Here is a 12,747-nt window from a genome sequence, read left to right as displayed (position 1 = left end):
AAATTAATATTGCAATCGAAAGGAAAGTCATTCGCGATTTCAGACCATTATTTATTTATATTTTATTTCAAATTTAGCTCAAATTTCATTCTTTTATGGCCAGGATCACGTCAGAAAGCGAAAAATGCGATATGAGTTGCGATATATTTAAATTTGAATGAAATATTCAGAATATATTTAAATATATCGCTGAAAATATTCAATTTTTGATTATTTTGTAATTTTATTTGGGAAATAGTCATTTTTTCAATCTCTGATTGATTAATTAATTTAATTGATTGAGATTCCTGAAAATTCGGCTTTTGATTCTACCCTTGATGGCAATTAAATTCAAGCATTTCTTGTAATCTTGGTATCCGTTTTTCCAGTAGTCTTGTAATTGGATTTAAAAAATTTCGTGATGTAGAAATTTTCAACATCGTATCAAATAAAAATCAAAACCTTTCAGAAATTGTGCACAGTCACTCCCAATCTGACCTGTTCTTCATCATAGATAGTGTCCAATATCAATCAATCGTCCATTATTTCCGTGTCACTCTCCCGTCGATCGACTGGGAGTCGTGAATCCGTTCGGGCTGTTCATTTGATGGGCGGCATATCATTTTGGAGATTCTATCTCCGGCCACAAATGACATCAGGAAGTCAGAGTGGAGTCGGCAGTGGTCGGTCTCCCCGGTGAATATTAATGAGTGACAGGCTCATTGGGCCAGGGACGCTGGGACATCACAGTGATCCATGGCGCGGAACGCGGAGTGTGAGCACAGAGCGTGAAAATTCACTCCAGAGTCACGTTTTGCGCATTTTCATCGCTTACCGTTTCAGTTCACAGGGTGGAAAATCATTCAATTTATACCACCGATTCGTCGTCACCTTCGACCTTTTGAGCTCAATCGAGGACAAATGTACGCAATTTTATATTACTTCATGTCTTGCTTCTTAGAAATACAATCTCTCCAGCTATGCATTTCACCTTTGACACGATATCTCATGCTCTGGCTGTGTAAATTGGCATGATTTCACAACTTCTGCACGCTGCAGTTTCCCTAGAATTGAACTATTGTAAAAATCCACTACAGGAAGAGCTCTCATCAGTACTGATTAAATGGAGAGAAAAAATCAGTGAATAATGAAACACACCATGAGAATTTTATTCTGGATATTTGGCGAATGAAAGGAAATACATGGTAAATGCCAACATTCATCTGATTACCAAGAAAAACTAATTTGAAAACAGAAACAGAGCACATCAATTAGCGATGAAAATAATAAGTACTGTATAAATGATATGAAAAAGATCATTCTTCATATGGAAAATGTGCAAATTTATGAAAAGCTCTCATATGACACAATTGCTGTTATTCGTATTTCAAAAATAACAAGCGCAATATATGTAGGAAACTTTTAATTAATCACGCAAAGGATATCAATGAAAATATATCCTATATAGAGAGGACATGGCTCGCTTTTCGTCATGAACATTATATGATTTTAATTTTTTTTTTTACCATTTTCTATTACGTTTGAATATTTACCATTAAGAGTGTTTAACACATAAATAGAATAGTTCGCTGGTCAATTGCACCATTGATTTTCAGGATATCCTGTCGAATCTCCCATATTGCGTAGGAATAATGCAATTACTATTAGATAATTGCTCAGGAAGTGAGTCCTTAGCATGGTTTCCACCTGTTTTCTGTTCACAATCATCACCTTTGTGCAGCTTCAGAGTGTATTGTCAACTAAACTTTCGCCAAACAAGCTAGATGAAGGGTTTCACGGAAAATCTAATATCACTGGGAATTCTGTCACTGGGAAAAATACAATAGTGATGCATTGTTTGAAAGTTTCCAAAGGATATGCAATTACCTGAATAGGCAGAACAAACAATAGAGGAAACCATCCCAGTAACGTTATTTTCCTAGACAGAGAAAAAGTTTAATGTTGTGAACAGTGCTTGTTAATATTCAATTTGCATGACTCCACTCTTATGGATGAACAGTGAAATAGAGAGCATACATTTGACTCTTCTATGGCAGCACTTTTTCTGTCCTGCATTTCAGAGAAGTTGCGCACAAACTGCACATCAAATGGTATAGTTTTTCATCAAATCACTAGTATGAGGAGTGTAATATTATCATTTCTATTGTTATATTTGCAAAACAATATTATATGTTTCACTGCTTGTCATCCACATATAATTGTGTCACTAGAATTCACAATCAAATTGATATGGAAGAGAAATATCGATGTCAACATGACTTTCGGAATATCTTCCAACAATTGACGATTGTGGGATTTTTTTTTTCTTCTGCCAACATCCAGAAACACAGCGGGTGAAGGGGGAAAAAATCAGTAGCAGGAATTCTCATGACCTCTGCAGTGGCATGGAAAGTGTTGGAATTCCCACAATTTCATAGGACGATTGCGGTGACTGAGCGAAGGAATTTCATCGTCTCACCCTCGCAAAAATTTATCTGAAAGCCATTTATCCTGAATTATTTGGACCGTATCTCAGCAGTGGTGACTAAATGGTGTGGAACGGTAGAATGTGTTTCACTCTCAGATGCCGAATGTTGAATTCGCAGCTATTGCGTCTGTCAGAAATGGATTCATTCTTGACATTCTTGTGCAAATCCTTTGATATTGGTTGCTGGAAAATTACTTAGAATATTAATTCTGTCAGACAAATGTGAAATATGACAAGAAATTTTACTCAATTTCTGGACAATTTTAAAGTACAAATGATAATACAGCAATATTTGATGGTGGATTAAATATTGACTAAAAATTCTGAATGCTTTACGAACCAAAAGAATATTGGTAGCTTTCTTTCCAAGCATTTGCAGTCCTTCGTCTGTCAATTACTTCACTCTTCATCTAAGAAAGGATAAAAAATAGAATATTCGGTGAATTTGAGAATGGATTTAATGTCGCAGCTTATGCAGACATTTTATTTTAATGCCACTTTGCATAAGGCCAATATTAAAGATTATATAAAATTTGCCAAATCACTGCTGGCGGCACTTTTATGGCCCCTAAACACTTGAATCCCAGATTGTGTGAGCTTCTGCTCTCTACCGATGCGTTTTATTATTCAACCCCACACTCGTCGCACGAGGATTATCCTGAAACCCATGCCTGAAACCTTTGTGGGAGTGTTGAATTTCCCAGATTCGTTTTTTTCTTTGCCCCCCTGCAAATCTCTCTGTGGGTAAAAGTGAAGGGAATTTTCTGCCATGTCACGTGATGTCAAGGTGGGCCGGAATCGGAAGATGGAGACATCCGCTGAGGAAAAGGGAAATACGTGTCCGGCTAATTGGACACTCGTGACTCTTGACTTTTCACCTCGCTTTTCACTTTCACCATGCAACTTAATGGCGAGGAAAATCCCCAGCCACGTGATGCAGGGAAAACTGGAAGAAAATACAATTGTCATGCACTTTTTCGCCTCCTTCCTCTCTGAGCATTTCGCTTTCACTCGCCCACCCTCACTCGAGCTGTGGGGGTGCAAAGTGTGACGGCTGGGGCAGCTCTTTATGCGCGGGTCGGTGGGAAGGAGAAAGAAGAAGAAAAAAACACTCTCGCGGGATGTTTTAATGGGGTAGCTGTTGGGGCTTTCAGCGTGTCCCATTTTGGGAAATGGATACGCGAGTCCTCTGAGAAAAAAAACCGTCCCTAATGTACACGAAAAGTCAATTACAGTCCAACTCTTGATTCCTCACAAATTACACCCATTCGCAGCTGAAAAAAATGCCTTGATTGGGGGGTGGAGAAGAGCACCCCTCGCGCCGACAGTCTTCATGGTTGTTTCCAGAAGCACTCTCGACGAACGATAGACACGGAATAATTGATCATATCACCAAATGGAGGGAGTTAATGCAATCATTTCGTGGCTGCATCATCCATCAGGGGTGGAAATTTTTTCATCTCCCACCCTCAGCGCCCTGAAGAACTTATTTTTTCCGCTATTATTGAATTTCCTTGGCATTTTCATCAATATTCCTTTGATTGCACATACTCTCTGCCGTGGCAGTTCAATTTCGTATCAGAAATTCATGTGCCTTTTCTCCTCACTCGCCTTGTGCACTTTTTCCGTCTCTGTGTGTGTGTGTGTGTGCTTTTTTTGATCTCTCAATTGGAATAAATTGATAATTTCCACTCAACCCCTGATTTCCAGCATTGAATGAATGGTAAAATTGCAGTGCATCTCTGAAGGAACTTCAATTTGGCAAATTGATAGTGAACTGTGGAGATACAATGCGGAAGTGATTTTGAGCTGGAAAAGCACATATTTGGCAAATTTTCTCGAGTTAAAACATTTTCAGAAGGTCAGCAAGTAGGAAAAATTACTCAGCAATCACATGAACTCACATAAAATTTATTCCTCTGGCGCTATGGGATTAAAACATGCGGTGATGTACATTAAAAACCACGTAATGGAGATTAGTGATGTGTCGTCGTGGATGAATTGAAAAATTCCAGCAAGTCTCACATTGTTAATATGGAAAAATCACACATGGAAATACGTCATGAGATGCTGGAGAAAAAAAATACACGACTGACATTTTGCTCCTCGACGGCAGATGTTTTCTCCTCTGCAAGTTAGTTAAAATTAATGAGTGACACCACCGAATTGGCCGCAGTGAAAGAAATTCCGTGTCGAGGGAAACATGGAAAATGCCGCTCTGGCAATCTGACACAGAAAACTTTTTTTTTTGCCCCCACTACGCCATTGTGGAGATAAAAAGTGTTACAATGTATTATTACAAGACAGTGACCAGAGGTGGTGAGCAAAAAAAAATTCCACCATCATTTAATTTATCGCTGTTCGCTGCTTCATGATTTTTTTTCGTATCATCCAGTAGAATTGGGGAAAAAAATGTTTTCCCACGACCCACTTTTCCTGTTCCTCTCACAGCTCTTCTTTCCCCCTCACATTCGCGACATGATACTTTCCAACTCTCTGAATGCATTCTGATGAATTTCCCAGAGCGACACTTTTACGTCACGTGGCATTCATCGAGTATTCATGTGTCACCTGACTTGTCCTCATATTTAAAGTTTAATGCTCACCACAAGAGCACTTCCAACCTCAAGAAGTCCTTGGCACTTGAGAAGCTCCTCAAGAGGTGAGAGTATACGTCTTCCGTGTGGCTAACAAGTGTGGGGTGTATTAATAATGCACAATCGCTGGTCTGCCGACGCGTATGAGCTTTTTAAATCAAACCACCTCACAGAGTTGATGCTGCAGAGTAATTCCCTCGACACGTACTGACATTAAAGTGCCATTAGCAAATTATGGTGGCATAATTTAATAATTATCCCTGAACATCTTCCGCGGCTCAGGACACGCTCAGGAGTAAATGAGTCACGTTCACGAACGGAAGAGGGCCTCAGACTGGCGGTTAATTAATTGCGATTGTCGCTCAAGCAAATAGAAAAGTGTTTCAAACTGACTTTCATGCTGCAGATTGCTATTGTAAAAATCTCTGCAGAAGCGAGTAAGTAATTTGGAAAATTACTTTACGAGAAAACTCGACTCGAAGCAACATGAAAGCATTCAAAGTACACTCAGAAAATATGAGTGGATTCGGTCGTCATTGGTAGAAGAATTTTTTTAAGAAACTACGAAAGACGTTAGAGACCTTTGATAAAAAGACACTCACGAATCACTAACAACCAATATCAATGTTGCTTTGCACACATTTTTCCGGTTGCTCCAATGATAGTTTCAAATACTCAGTATGTTGTACCAATTTGTAGCTTGCAATTGAGACTGCAGAAAAAAGGTATCACAAACTTTTTTTTTATTTCCTTTTGAATTTGATCACTCAAGCTTTTGAGGAAATTAATTGAGTATCTGAAAGCCACCCTGTGGCTTCCATTTGAGCTCTGCTACGGGACAAATTACAATTGACATTGTACATCAAAGGATTTTCCAGTCTATTGATTCTCCCGCATGTTTATCTTTAATCTGCTGTGAGACGTGTGACCCCTTTTAGCTCTGTCGCAGGGATATTTATTTTCCCTGGATTCTGTATCATTTTCTCCGTGGGTACGTGCCTTCACACAGTGGCGCCGGCACAAGTCAGGGCGGGCTCCCATTTGATTTTCACCTCATCCACCTGTCTTTTCCATTTCATCGGAGCACACCTGGACTTGAGGCGACGGTGGGAAATTAGGAAATGGAAATTCAGTGTCTGCCTCGTGGAAATTCAGCCCAATACTCAACATCCACACCTTTTCTGCGGTTTTCACATACCGCACTCATGACGCGTTGTCGCCTGTTTAGGTATTCTAAGCATGTCGAGGAGCATGAATCCCTGCAGGACACAGAACAATTTCGTCTATGGAATCTAACAAGCACACCATATTTGGCCTCAGTCGCCTCAATCCTCATTTCACATGGTTGGTATTGTGCGCTCCTGGATTGTAACTCGAAGGCCATATCATTATAATCATTTCGTTCTATTTGCCAAATTGAGCTCATGCAGCTCCAACGGACATGCCTTGGGGCTTCAGTGAGTGGCAGCATGTGAATTGGCAAACTTTGAGCGTGTGCGAGTGGCGAAAGGGGGTGAGTGGCTGGGCTATTGCATTACACTTAAATAGATCTCCATCCAGTGACTCTTCTGCACAACAATGCCATAGTGAAATTGTCCAGCGGACAAAAGTACTTTTTTCCCATGTTTTTTTCCTCTCCCGGACTTTTGAAAGAAATCCCAGCGTGAGTGCACTGGATTGCAGAATCCTTTTCAGTGCTGAGACGCATCTCAATTGGCTGGGTGTGAAAGGAAAATTGTTTATACAAAGAGACGAATAACAGCAAGTGTTCACTATGAGTGTCACTATTAATTTCGTGAGTGTCTGTGTTGATCCTACTTAATTAAATACCTATTTGTAAAGCCATCATTTTGACTGCCACTCCCATGTTCTTGAGAAATGGGCACCTCAGGGAAATCTGTCGGTCGGATATCACCTGAAGTGAACTACCCAAATTGACCCTTAACTACCACCTCAGACAACAATTGCGGTCAGTGCGGGAGGGGTGGCAATTTTCCACCCCGCCGGGTCTAAAATAAAACCTTCGCCATCCTTTTTTGGTCGCCGACTTCCGAATTCTCGCACCATAATGAGGCCGAATTTATATGGCGTGAACACGCTATTTATCGTGCTTTGACATGTGTTCCTGACAGTGGGTGGACCCTCTGCATCGCCGTGGGGGGACACTTGAATCGCGCGCGCGGCAGAATTGACACAAAGCCCATCACCCTCGCGCGGCCCCCCTTCTGGGGCGTAATTAGTGGGCTGATAAAAACGCGCGACCTGATAATTTTTCGGGTTTGGGGTTGACTTGAGCGACGCGCGACAAGGGCATGGAGTGTTATTAATGATGCATTTTCCCGCCCACAGCGTGTGGCATGATATTCCGCCGCGCGCCCCCGTGAAACAAGGGGGCGGCGGCAAGTGGGGTGGCGCGCACGGAAGGGCTGAAGAGCGGAACAGAACAGGAGCTGCAGAGAAGAAATTTGTGATGACAAAGAAAGCCATTAAAGGTGCTTTACACACGGAAATGAGTGTGGAAAATGAGAGAGGAAAAGCCGTGTGGTGAAAACACTGGGAGAATGATGAGGAATTGTTGCGAAGGAAGAGGGGGAGAGAGAGAGAGAGAGACAAAAAGGCGCCAAAATTAAATTAAGGAAAAATACCATCATTAATTCCGTATGGAGAGGGCGGATAGATGTGGAATCATCGTCATTTCATATTTTCCTTCTCGCCACCCACTCATTTTTCTTCCCTTCATCCCCGCACTTGCCAATTGTCACTGACGGGAAATCATAGTTTCACCCCGAGCGTGATTGACTTCAGGACGACAGCCTGCCTTCCTGCTGTATTTGACATTATATTGCTCACCCAGAGGCTGAAACTGTGAGAAACGATCGATTTCCTCAATTACAAGTCTCGGGTCATTTTCTCCATTTTCACTGGATTTGATCATGTCAGCTTTGTATGTACTATTACTGAATTTTAACAATTTAACTATAATTTATCCGATGCTTTTGAATCTGTCAAATCATTAAATTGAATTTGGTTCATCAGCACACTTGCTCTACTTGCCAATGGTTTATTCGTCAGATGTAATCATTGATTATTTACAAGTTCATCTAATTTTCATCCTAATTATACATACTCGTGTCACATATAAATTTTTACATCCACCAAATAACATATTTAATTTCCTACTCATTCGTTTCTACCTCTAACCACAGTGAATTTGCTTATTTTAATGAAAGATTCTTGCACATTTTGAGAACAAGTCTTCAAGGAAGGCAAACAAAACTGATAATTTCATAAATCTTCCGCAAAGCTTAACGCAAGGCTTAACGTATGAAACAGCTACGGTTCTTGTAATGTTGCAGGTGAAGAACACGTATTTGAGTTTTCCATCATTCGGAGTATTCGCATAATATCTTGCGTGGCAATCTAATTTGTCTCACAGTCGAGAATCACGCTTGAAATACCATTTGTGTCATATTAACATCTTTATATCATTATGCAAACTAGTGCTTTTGCTCAATGCATGTTTAAGAAGTGTGAAAAAATGCTTGGAAAAATATCGATTTAAGGATGTCTGTCACAGTTTCTTACTTTGCGCAATATTATGTATTCACAGTTTTTATCAGAGGAATTTCACCTCCATAAAAACGTGCAAATGATGCATGATCGACATCTGTAGTCTCAAGGAGGATGTAATTGATATTTCTCGGGGAAATTTCTATCAAAACTGCTGAAGAGGCGAAGAGTAGAATGTCAATTTGGCTGAAGCCAGAAGTTTCCCTTCACCCTGAAGGCACATCCTTACCGGTTTTTTTTTCTCGCCTCCTCTTTTCACTCTCCATCTGCTCAACTTGTTTATCGGTGCTTCTCATCCCTTCCTCGGCAATCCTCTTTGTCTCACCCCTGAGCGAGATATTTCGTATTTACCGAACAGCAAATTACAAGTTCCTAAATGCCGGATAACATCCCCCTTTGTTTTCACGGCATGTTTCCCATGCGAAAGCCTCACGCATAAATTCTACACTTCCCCACCGGCCCAAGAGACAGAGTCACACTCCTCGCACGCACTCCTATCGCCGTGGATCTGCGTGGCAAAATCCGGAGGAAAAGTTTTCCAGAGAAGACGCTCAGAGGAAAAAAGCCAGCTTCATGGAGCCAAGTTCATTTTCCCATTCCGCTCGTGCTGAGCGTGGTTCTTTTCACCGTCAAATCAACCATTTTTTTTCTGCTCCTCCCGCAGTTGCTTTTCTGCCAGCGTCTATCGGATTTTCCTTCTTCGCGCCATCTCTTCATTTCCGGTGAGTGACAGAATTGAATAACATAGATTACGACGCTCTCAGCTGCGTGATCTTCCACGTAAATCCACATTCAACAATACAAGTAATTTTCCCTTCAAGTGCCAACATTATTTATAGCAACATTGACGTTCCCTGATTCGCTCTTGAGGGTGTTTTCACATACACAAAATACATTCATATTATTATACTTCTATTCAATATTATTCTTGCTCGCATTCTTTCTTTATTCGTGGATATATTCGTGAAAGGAAAGCGTGTGCGTCGATATCAAGACTTTTCAGCTAATCAAAAAAACATTTGCCAATCTCCTTAAGTGGCAACATTATCGTCATTTTTACATGGGATTGACATTATTTGATAAGTTAAGATGCAAAAAACTGCCGACGGACCAAAAAACACTCCCCAATTCAATTCAGCCAGTCCTCTAATGAGCCCCAGTGGAGTCAGCAGGAAAAATCAGCGGCCAACCGAGGGGTGAATTATGATGGAAATTGATTACAAATCAATTAATTAACTTCCCATGCTTTCCCATTCCCAAACAGTATATATTTGCTCGATTTCTCCCCGCCCAAAGTGGAGCTCAGCAAATAGGCCTTTTCCCCTCAATCCCCCCCAAAGTCACACAAACTGCCAAGTCTCGCACGTCATCAGGGTCTCTAGGACTGCCCTCGAGATGCGCACTTAATTGATTTAATTAATATACGTTGGGCATTGGAGAAAATTAATATTTGCTGCAATTCTCAATGCATTCCTCACTCGATGCGTGATAAATTTCCTCCGTTCCGGTCCATTTGCTGGGCACAAGACTCCGCCTGGAATGAAGGAATTCCCTCTCCTTGTATTCGTTCCGGCACATAAATTCCTCTCAAAGTCGCAATGTGTATCTAATTAAATGCGCTGAATGGCATTGACGTGACTTTTCCACACTGTCAAATAGTCAATATTCAACTTTTCATGACGCCATCGAAATAATCTCTCTGCACTGCTCATCATTATCAATTCATATAAGCGGATTGCAACTGATTATCACAAAAAATCCACATTTTCACTGTACACTTCAGTGAAAATACATTTTTGCAAATTAACAGCAAAAGGAATTATTGAGTATAAATAAATAAATCACTCTGCCAAGCGCCAACCGCAATGCTGAATGTAAAGGGGATTATGTATTTAATAGAATATATTAATTGACGATTTGGCAAAAAGGCTGGAGATGCCGGGTATCGATCCCGGTACCTCTCACATGCTAAGCGAGCGCTCTACCATCTGAGCTACACCCCCTGCTGATCAATCACTATCAATCAAGCTGAGTTCGGCGACAAATTGAGACCTTAATTTGCCTTAAGGCGCTTTCACATGGAGCCACTTCAGCGTGCTGCTCAAAATACAAGTTTTGACAAGAGAGAGAGAGAGAGAGAGAGAGAGAGAGAGAGGAAAAAATTCATGCTGTGTCAACAGAGAAAGAGTGACACCAAATATGCTTCAGAGCAACTTGATAGTTGTGAATAAGAGCAGAATGAAAAAATCACCAATTTATTCAAATGTGCATTCATGTGTCTCATGTTGAGGATTGAATACTCATCACTTTTCAATTTTTTCAGGCTTTCCGTTTCTAACAAGGTTTCTAATATCGTACAGAATGTCCACTAGCACAGTCTATGAAACATCAGAGACATTTTCTATTTCTACAAAACATCAAAAAATCTCATAGCTTCTTGACTTGCAATATGCAATTAAGTATCCATAATCCCCTTGCAAAAAATGGCCTTTCTGGTCCATCGATTTGTGAGTGCATGAGAATAATATGAAAAATAGACGCAATAATGTCGTCTGATACATCCTATAAATTGGAAATTTTCACTTCGACTTAAGCGACTTGAGTTACGGCTGGCAAACCTGCTGAATCCACAAGAGCCCCAAAAAGAGGGAGAACATTTTTGGCACGACGACCCACGAAATGCTCATAAATTGTCTTTTAGTGGAATTTTATTTACTGAAAAAAGCATGTATGTGTGCTGTTAGGGCGCCCGAATTCGCTGAGCCTCCACCAACCCCTCAATTACATGTGAATTTCTGTGCATAACATTATTGCTCCAATGGGGATGATAAACGATGGGGGAGAATTAGAGGAAGGGTGCCTCAGAGACTCATTAGACTCTATATGGAATGAGTTTGGCTGTGTTGCAACAGATTATGATTTAAGAAGATTAACTCATAGTAACACTCAACCCTCACTATGTCCCTTGTTGTGCCACAACGCATCCCTTTGCTCAGTGTCAGAGATGGGATAATAGCTGAAATGAGATTTTCTGTGACAACGAAATATTCCACAGAAAAGTGCTAAATCAAATTCATCTCACATCAAATGCAAATTGTATTTGAATATAAAGTTTTCATAGATCTTTCTCTCTGATATGATATGTCATAAATTTTTCAAGTGGGTTCTTAAGAAATGCCTGGGGGATTTCTTACGAAGGTAATCCTGAGTTGATTTCTGGGAACTTCACTGCTTAATTACAGCCGCACATTAAAGTTTCACTGCAAAGGTGCCTTGAGGGACTGTGAGGAAAGTATTCAGCTCACCTTTTGATGGATAGTGTTGGAAATCACCCTCAAGCAACCGAAACTTAACGTTGGGAAGGTGAGAAAGTGAATTTTCCACGAGAAAGTGGCTGCCAAATCAAATTCTTCTTGGGCGAGGGAGAGTGAAAGTGGATATAAGCATAATATCAGAGAAAAATTGATGAGTTTCCTCCATCATATGAGTCCCCAATTTCATTCTCACGCTCCCTTCAGTCCCTCTATTTGGGCGTCAAATAGGGGAGAATATGCTTGATGATAAATTACGCGTATATTTTATATGAAAATGAACACGACGCTAAATTGAGTGTTAAAATCTATAACAAATTCAAGTTGTTAAACGGTTAATATATTCATTACATACTCGAATTGCGACAGATAAAACAACAACTTCTATGTATTGAAACGCGTATAGAAGAGCATCTCTTCCGCCTGGCATTCTGCAGACACATGCTAAGACAATTTATCTGGAGTGTCGGCTGGCAGATCGAAATGGGGGGGCAATCAACCCCCAAAAATATCCCATATTGACGCAGAATTTAATCGCAGAAAATCGATTTTTCATTCTGGCCGTACGAAAGCGAATCCCGTCAAGTTCATCCCTGTTGAAAGTCACTGCGAAGTGGGAGAAATGGTGTATTTAATTTTTAACAATGAACCCAAGGGAGGGTGTGTGAGGACGAGAAGCAAGAGAGAACTTTATGGGGCGATACTGTGAAAATCTATGTCTTTATAAAATTTGCAATTTTCTCCTCGGCTACACGAGCAGCGCGGAGTCAAGATGGAACTTTTCACAATGGGTAAATGAATT

At 40.5% G+C, this 12,747-nt stretch overlaps 1 non-coding gene across 1 annotated transcript; it reads right to left on the bottom strand.

Moving 5' to 3' along the window:
* Positions 1-10,564: 10,564 nt before the first annotated feature.
* On the bottom strand, positions 10,565-10,637 carry Trnaa-agc (transfer RNA alanine (anticodon AGC)). Its single transcript has one exon. It is a non-coding gene; the product is annotated as a tRNA-Ala (tRNA).
* Positions 10,638-12,747: the final 2,110 nt, after the last annotated feature.

Source organism: Phlebotomus argentipes, unplaced genomic scaffold, assembly GCF_947086385.1.
Source record: "Phlebotomus argentipes unplaced genomic scaffold, Phlebotomus argentipes genome assembly contig_5, whole genome shotgun sequence".
Classification (NCBI taxonomy): domain Eukaryota; kingdom Metazoa; phylum Arthropoda; class Insecta; order Diptera; family Psychodidae; genus Phlebotomus; species Phlebotomus argentipes.
The sequence above is the reverse complement of the archived record's forward strand: the minus strand, read 5'-3'. Positions and strand labels throughout refer to the sequence as shown.